Raw genomic sequence first — 8,680 nt, forward strand, 5'->3', positions numbered from 1 at the left:
ATGTTGTACGCTTGAAACTAATATAACATTGTATGTCGATTTTACTTCAATTATTTAAAATGTGTCCACTGCAATGTTATTTATAATAACAATTGAAACATTAAGAAGGATCTAAATGTCCAAAATTAGGAGAGTGTTCAAATAAATTAATAATAAAAGTACAATCATATGCCAGTATATCATGTAGTAGTTAAAAAGAGTCCCACAAATATTACTTTTAATGCCATGATAAAGATCAGATAAAGTAATGTTAAGAAAAAATAGGATATATATGTATCTGTATATATAAACACACACAGAGGAATATTTGGGAGTAAATGCAATTTTTTTCTTTTCTTTTAGAGAGAAAGAGAGTGTGTGCCCATGCCTGCTCACCTTAGGAAAAGGCTAAGCCTAGTTGTTTAGAGATTTCCAAACAGTAATAATAGTGGGATTCTCTTCAGTGGTATTTGGTGGGTAGGAGTGAGCATCAACACTACCATTGTTTAGGACTGCCCACTGACCATGGTAATAAAGTGCATGCTGACTTTTAGTTGTTTATTTTTAAAGCAGTTTTTTAAGTTTATTTATTTATTTTGAGAGAAAAAGAAAGAGAGAGAGTGGTGGGGAGGGGCAGAGAGAGAGGGAAAGAGAGAATCCCAAGCAGGCTCCATGCTGTCAGCACAGGGAGCTCTGTCTCACACACTATCAGGTCATGACCTGAGCCAAAATCAAAAGCCAGACCCTTCATCCACTGAGGCACCCCCAGATGCTCTGGGAGTAAATGTAATTGTTAACAATGGTTATATTCAGATAGCAGGATTATACTATTTTTTCATTTATGTTTTTCTTTACTTTTCAAATTTACTACAAGAAGTACGGATGCTTTTTAATCAGGAAGGAAATTAGTAGTCACTTGGAATGAGTTATATGGATAGAACGATGATCTTTGCAAAATTTTTACAACAGGGAAAACAAAGCTAAGCTGGTCAAAGTCATTATTCATGCAGAGTTCAGAAAAGCCTTATAAACTCCACTGAGAAAACACCACAGTGTTGAGATTAAACTAAGTTACATCATAAAGAAAGTCTTTTATGGTCAGGAACAGTCATATGAACAGATAATGTCACTCCTTGTAAGGACTAAGGCAAACTCATGTAGTAGGGATCTGGGGCAGAAAGGAAAGACCTTGAAGTGGATGCCATTGCTGCCCTGTCAAGATTCCCTTTTTCAACCTGTTGTATCTTGCAGCTGCTGTGAGTTTGGCCTGCTGGAGGCTCACAGCTGCCTTCTTCCTCGGTGAATTTCCTTTCACAATATTGCAACCTCCTCTCCTGGGTGAGAGGGGCACCAGCATTGTTGAAAAGCTTTCCCACGTAGATTAGGATTAAAGATAGGAGATCCTCCTATAGAACTGGGCTCCCTGATAGCAATGGGGATGATAGGGTCCCAGAATAGCACAGGCCAGATGGCCAGAAGCAAGGTGGGCGTGACTATCAAACTGCACAGCAGATGGATTAGCAGGCTCTGTTCAAAGAGACTTATGGAGCTACCAATGGAAAATGGTGTTTCCAGAATGAGACTGATGGACAAGCAATAGGGGCCTTGCTTAATGTATATTAGCAATCAATATAGATCATGAATAGATGAACAGAAGACTAAGGTCTACCCACCTAGTGGAAAATCATGATCTCTTCATCAGTTTACAGACTTGAGCTTAGTTCTTAGACCCATAACCTGTTGCTTGAAGTAATGGCAAGTTCCTAACTTGCAACACCATATAAAGTGTATACAGCAGTGTTTCCCTCTTTCTACAATGGGGTCAATGGCCATTTACTCCAATAAAGATACAGAGAGAAAGTGGGCTGTTGAATCAGGGGTCTGGGTTCACTGTGATACCTAAGGATCCAGAGTACCATCATGGACCCTCCTGTTAGAGACGGGCCATATCTGGGTCCAGAGTTCTAGGCTGGGTCCATCCCAAAATACGTCAGCAGGGTCCATGAGCCTACCCTACAGATACTTCCTGACTTGCTAAATTTAGAATCAGCATAGGTGTACTTAACTTTTGTGAAAACCCTCATAACAATTAGTAGATAAAGAGCTGGCACAGTGGGAAAACTCAAAGTGAATATTACTGAAATTTCTAAGGTAATACATCAGAAACAGTATTACATTCCAGATGGAAAGGCAGAGATGGGTACTACCCTCAAAGACTCAAAAAGTGAGTAGATCATGGTCTTCATCAGCTCCATTTAATTCATTAGTTATGAAAGACTGTGGACAGAGTGAATCAGCCAGTTGATGTCAGTCAGCTGCTAAACACTACCAAACCAAAGATCAAACCAAAGATCTTGGAAAATCTGTTCCAGCATGGAGTGAATTTCATAAGGAAAACAACTGGATATGAGTGGTACAAGGGATGGAGTGCCATAGAGGCTGTTGGTGCCCTGCCAGGATCCCTTTTTTCCAGTCCCATGGATGCATCCCACACCTAGTGTGAGTGGATCTGCTCATGGCTCACAGCTGCCCCTTTACCTGGAAAACTGCCCTTGACCAAATGGAAATTATCTCTCCTAAGAGGTATTTTTCAGTTAACTGCAGTGAAATCTATTGTGTGGAATCATCTCTTAGCATAAGGAGAACAGAAAAATGGTCGTTTCTTTCTTTGAAATTTAAACTAATTCATTTCTCTATTTATTTAATAACTTCCTAAACACAGATTAGAGCCAACCATTGTGTTACCTGTTCCAGACCCAGGTGGGAATCCAGATTATCTCCTGCCCTCTCAGAACTTACACTTTAGGGTCATGTCTGAGTCTCCCTCCATTTGTCTGGAAAGGTGAGAGCAGGGCATGCTTCTGGACACAGAAAGCAGAAAACGCGTGGCTTTCTGAAGGGAGGGTTATAGAGTAGTTTCCCTAGTACAGGCAACAAGTGGTGCACCATCTGTGGAGAATTTTAACAGTGATAAAAACCAACTAATCAGGGGTGCCTGGGTGGCTTAGTTGGGTAAGCTTCTGATTCAGGTCATGATCTCACAGCTGGTAAGGTCTAGCCCCCTATCAGGCTTCTCATTGAATAAATAAATAAACTTTAAAAAATTGCTTAAAAAAACTTAGAGTCAGTATGCACTTTACTATCATAGTGAGCTGGCAATCCTAAACAATGGTAGTGTTAATGCTTACTCCCTACTCCCCATATGCCACTGAAGAGAAGCCTAGTATCATTCCTCTTTGGAAATCTCTGGACAACCAGGCTTAGCCTTTCTCCAGGATGAGTGTAAGGAAGCAGGTCTGAAACTGACTCCATGAGACAATAGAAGGGCACACATTGCTCAAGGCAGGAGGGACCACCCTTGTAGCCCCCAATCAGGAAAGGCCAGCTAACACCTTTAACATTTCTAAGGGCAGGCCTAAAGACAGAGGCTAAGACTAGTCACGCCCTACCTGAGGGTCCTGGGCCCACTCTGTGATTGGTCAATACTCTAAATGTTGTTAATGGGTCCCACCAAAAGTAACAAATACTCTAGGCAATGTGAATGGTTAAACCTGCTGTCAATAATATTGTATAATAATAATTGGATCACTGTAACTATGTCACAATTTCCTGTAATTCCCCCTTTCCAAACTCATAAAAGCCCTACCCTGCCTTTGTTCGGAGCTTGCTCCACGTGGATCCAGTACACTGGTGGAGTCTGTGAGCCCGTGCTTATATAAGCCCATAATAAAGCCCTTTGCTTTTGCATGCGTGATTCGGCCTCCCTGGCAGTCTCTGGTTTTTGGGGGCGATATTAAAATCTGGGCATAACATGAGGGGCCCAACATCTTTCATCACCAAGGAAGGGAGTGGTTAGAAAGAGAGGTTTAGAGCCACCAGTCCCCAAATAACCTTGAGTCTCCACCCCTGAGTGTCCCCAGGAAAGCTGGGGCAGTTCATTATAATTAGATTTTTGCTTTTGTGTGGGGCCAGGGCAGGGAGTGAGGAGGGTTGAGCCAGCACACAATTAATTTGTCTCATTATAAGCTTGCATAATTTACCTAGAGTAGGAGGCTTGGGGGAAAAGTAGAAGGGAATGAATGAAAAGTGAGGGCAGAATCAACCCTCTTCTGCAAGTCAGAGGAGTTTGACTTCAGTGCGCTCTGAGAGAAGAGTTGATCTTTTACCCTGTGCTGGCAAAGATTTAAAGTCACTTATTCTGGCAGAGAGAGTCAAAAGACCAACTGTTCATTCCTAGGGATTTGGAGGTAGTAACTTGCTTAGATTTTTGTCAGTAAAAAGAGATAATTAAGGCTCTAAACAACTACAGACTTCTTCCTATTAGGTGAGCTTACAAAACAAGGCTATGAATTTTAAAACCTTTACAACTTACCTGAGGAATTAACATTCTCCATCCACAATAGTCACCATAATGGGACATAAAATGAAAAGGGACCAAATGCATTACTTTTCAACCTTGAATTTCATCATGCTCTAATTTGGTAGAGAATTTATTGTACTTGACTAAGGGAGATTTAAATGATACGGGTTATATTTTATGTGTTGGGTAAATTTTTCACAGATGAAAGTTTTCTTCAGAGGCCTAAGAATAAGAACAAAGGGAAATGAAAAGTTACTTGGCACAACTTAGTATTGACCTGCTTTATCCAATACTGTAGCCAGTAGACACATTCGGCTATTTAAATTTATAAAAAGCAAACTAAACTAAAAATTCAATTGATTGGTTGCTTTAACCACATTTAAAAAATATTTTTTTTAAATAATTTAAGGCTTACACAGAAGTTGCAGAAATAGTACAGAGAGTTCTCATGGACACTTCTCCCAGTTTGCCTCAGTAATATGTTACATAACCATAGGATAATTATCAAAGCCAGCAAATTGCTGGTGGTATGATACTATTAAAGAAACTACAGACATTATTTGGGTTGTTACCAGTTTTAATATGCACCACTGGGGAGGGGGGATGTATACATTTTATCATGTATACAGATTCATGTAATCTTGATTGTCATCAAGATCATCAACTGTTTCATGATCCCTTCATAGACATGCCCTCCTGCCAACCCAAACCCTAAGCAAACACTGATCATCAGTATAATTCTGTCATTTTGAGAATGTAATTGGCTTAACCATGCAACATAATGCCCTGGACATCCATCATGCTGTTGCATTTAACAACCGTTTGTTTCTTTTATCACTGAGTAGTATTCTGTTGTATGGATGTCCTAGTCCATTTGGGCTGCTGTAACAAAATGCCATAGACTGGAAGGATTATTAAAAGCAGAAATATTTTTTATAGTTCTGGAGGCTGGAAAATCTAAGATCAAAGTGTCTACAGATTGGGTGTCTGGCAAAAGCCCACTTCTTGGTTTATAGACAACCATCTTCTTGCCATGTCCTCACATGCTGGAAGGAGTAATGGAGGTCTATGGGTTCTCTGTTAAAGGGGCAGTACTCCTATTCATGAGAACTCCACCCACATGACCTAATCACCTTCCAAAGGCTCCACCTCTAAATACCATCACACTGGGCATTAGTATTTAACATATGACTTTGAAGTTGGGGGTTCACATTTATCCTATAGCAATGTAGATACTATAATTTTTTAATCCATCCACCTACTGAAAGACACTTAAGTTATTCTAAGGTTTTTTTCAATGTTTATTTCTTTTGGGGGGGGCACAGGGGAGGGGAAGAAAGGGAGGGAAAGAAAGAATCCCATGCAGCCTTCAGACAGCCAGTGCACAGCCCAAGGCAGACTCATCCCATGAACCAGTGAGATCATGACCTAAGCTGAAGTCAAGAGTCAGACACCCGACTGACTGAACCACCCAGGCACCCTCAGTTTTTGGTTTACAAATAAAGTTGCTATGAACATTCATGTTCCGGTTTTGTGCTGGTTTTCTGGCTGGTGGTTTATCAATTACTAAGAGAGACACTAGCTATCATTATGGGTTTGTCTCTTTCTCCTTTCAGTTTTGCAATTTTTGCTTCATGTTTTTTCAGGTTCTATTGCTTAGAATATACATATTTAGGAGTGTTATATGTTCTTAGGCAATTGACCCATTTGATAATTTTGTAATACCACTTTTTGTCAATTTTCTTGGCTCCAAAGTCTACTTTGTCTGACATTAGTATAGACACTCCAGCTCTCTTTTGATTAATGTTTGCACAATACCTTTTTTTTCATTCTTGTACTTTAAGTTACCTGTATCATACCTATATTTGAAATGAGCTTCTTATAGTTGAGAACTGTAGTTGGATCATAATGTTTTGAATCCATTTTGCCATTCTCTGTCTTTTAATTGGTGAGTTTAAGCCATTTATTTTATTTATTTATTTAATTTATTTATAAGAATTCAGCTTTTTATTGAACAAGTTACAGAAGAGATTTAGTCAAAAGCCCAAAGCCCACATCATCATCAGACTCCTCTGATTCTTCTTTCTTTCCTTCCACTTTTTTCTCCTCAGCTGGGGCACCAGTGGTGGAGGGGCCAGGCCAGCTGCTGGAGCAGAACCACCAGCCCCCACCTTACAGACGAGGCTCCCTGATGCTGACGTGGCCCAGGGCCTTTGCGAAAAGCCTAGCCAGAGAGGTTCAACATTTACACCCACTGCTTTAATGAGGGCATTTGTCTTCTCCTCCTGGACAGTCCCCTCATCATCATGCAGGGTGAGGGCCGAGTAGATGCAGGCAAGCTCCCAGGCAGAGGCCACGGGGCGGGCGAGTGGGCACTGCTGGATGAAGTGAAGCCTCCTCAGTCGGATGGAAAACTTCAGCAGCAGCTGAGGAAAGAGGTTAAGCCACTTACTTTTACAGTAATTGACAATGCTGTAAATGAGAATTTAGGTCTGCTGTTTGTTTTCTGTTTGTTTCCACTGTGTTTTGTTTTGTTTTCTCTTTCATGCATTTCTTGTTGGACTATTTTTATGACAGTTGCTTGACAACCTTGTCATTTAATTCCAACCTCTGTGCGATCTGGCATTGCATATGTTATTGTCTTTTCTCATTTGAGTTATGGCTTTTCTGGTGCTTGGTAAAATGACTGATTTGGGATTGATTCCTGAACATTTTGAGGATTGAGTTAAAAGAATGAGGTTTCTTTTTAAATCATATAGTTTAGCAGGCATTCAACCCTGAGCGTGTCTCAACTCCATTTTGTGGACTGTGGTTTGAATGTCAATTTAGTTTCAAAAGCTGTGTGCTGTTATTTTGGTCTCCCTCACCTGTGCGCTTCTCAGAGTCCAATCTGCAGATGTGGTCTTGCACCCCAACTTCAGTTTCCTACGTGTTTGCTGTGTTTATTTTGGCAGGTTACATGCACATGGGCTGTTTTTCAGGGTAAGGAGTGGGGAGCAAGCAATCTGGAACTTTAATCATAGAATTAAAGGAGTCCTTTTGCTACCTCAGTCCTCTCCATAATTCCCCCCTCCAGTCTCTGCTGTGTTGTCACTGCTTCATATCACCCTACCCACATATTAAGCCCTCAGTAGCCACATATGGGTAATGAATTCTGTATTAGACAGTGAAGATACAGAAAATTTCCATCATCTCAGAAAGTTCTATTGTGTAGGGCTGGAATAGATGAAAACCTTTTGCTTCATGAGTTTAAATCCTTTCTGCTCCTCTTAAAGATGATAAATTATAGAAAGAAACAAAAGGCATAAAATTAGACGGGGAAGGTTTGGAAAAAAAAAGAATTTTAAAATCCAAAGATTAGGAAAAAAAGTGTAGTAACAAAAAAGGATAGCAGAGAGATATTGGAAATACTCATATGGAATAAATCTTTTTTTTTTTTTTTTAGTTTATTTATGTATTTTGAGAGAGAGAGAGGAAGATCAGAGGAGGTGGCAGAGAGAGAGAGGGAGAGAGAGAGAATCCCAAGCAGGCTCCCCACTGTCAATGCAGAGCTTGACACAGGGCCCAAACCCACAACCCACAAGATTATGGCCTGAGCTGAAGTCAAGAGTCAGGTGCTGACCCGACTGAGCCACCCAGGTGGCCCACCACATGGAGTAAACCTTAATCACGAAAACAGCAGAGCAAGCTCCTAAGCACAGGGTCTCCTAGATATTCCTGGTACTTAGATCGTTTCAGGTGCCAAAGGCCAGGGCATCTTCTCAAAGCTGTGTTTCAATAGCAGTAGGCTTGAGCTTCCATTGTCATTTCCTTACCTCATTCTCTGCAGTAAAAGATATTTGCCCTCAGAATCTTAGAGCTCAAAAGGCACTTTAAGCAGTGTGGAATTCAAATCCTACTTCAAAATATTGTGCACGCAAAAAGTGCACACCTGGGTATGGCAAGGCTAGCCTCCTTGCCGGTTTTAGACTTGTCTAAGTTAACGAGTATCAAGCACCCCCACCTGCGTCCTCCCCGGGACTTCCAGGTCTGGGCTCTTCACTCCAGCCCAGAGCTTGATGAACTGCAGCTCAGTGCTCTTTTGGTCACCGAAGAAGAAGCATTGTGGATCTCTACCCTTATTCGTCATTTGTTTTATTGGGTGGAAGAGAGAGACCCCGATGCTGTCCTGAAAGCAGTCGGAAGTGTGAGCGTCTAGCGCAGAAACAAAGGCAATCCCTACCCCAGGCTCCAGGGCGAGAGGGAAGCTACCAGGGAGTTGAAACAGACGATTTGAGAAGTAAAGATGAAGTAACCTAGGAAAGCAGTGGAGAGAGGGGAGTAAAGAAGGAGCGCCAAGGC

General features: G+C 41.2%; 1 pseudogene; it reads right to left on the reverse strand.

Moving 5' to 3' along the window:
* Window positions 1-6,346: 6,346 nt before the first annotated feature.
* LOC115295328 lies at window positions 6,347-8,159 on the reverse strand (annotated as a pseudogene).
* Window positions 8,160-8,680: the final 521 nt, after the last annotated feature.

This window comes from Suricata suricatta, chromosome 7 (genome assembly GCF_006229205.1).
Source record: "Suricata suricatta isolate VVHF042 chromosome 7, meerkat_22Aug2017_6uvM2_HiC, whole genome shotgun sequence".
In the NCBI taxonomy this organism is placed as follows: Eukaryota; Metazoa; Chordata; class Mammalia; order Carnivora; family Herpestidae; genus Suricata; species Suricata suricatta.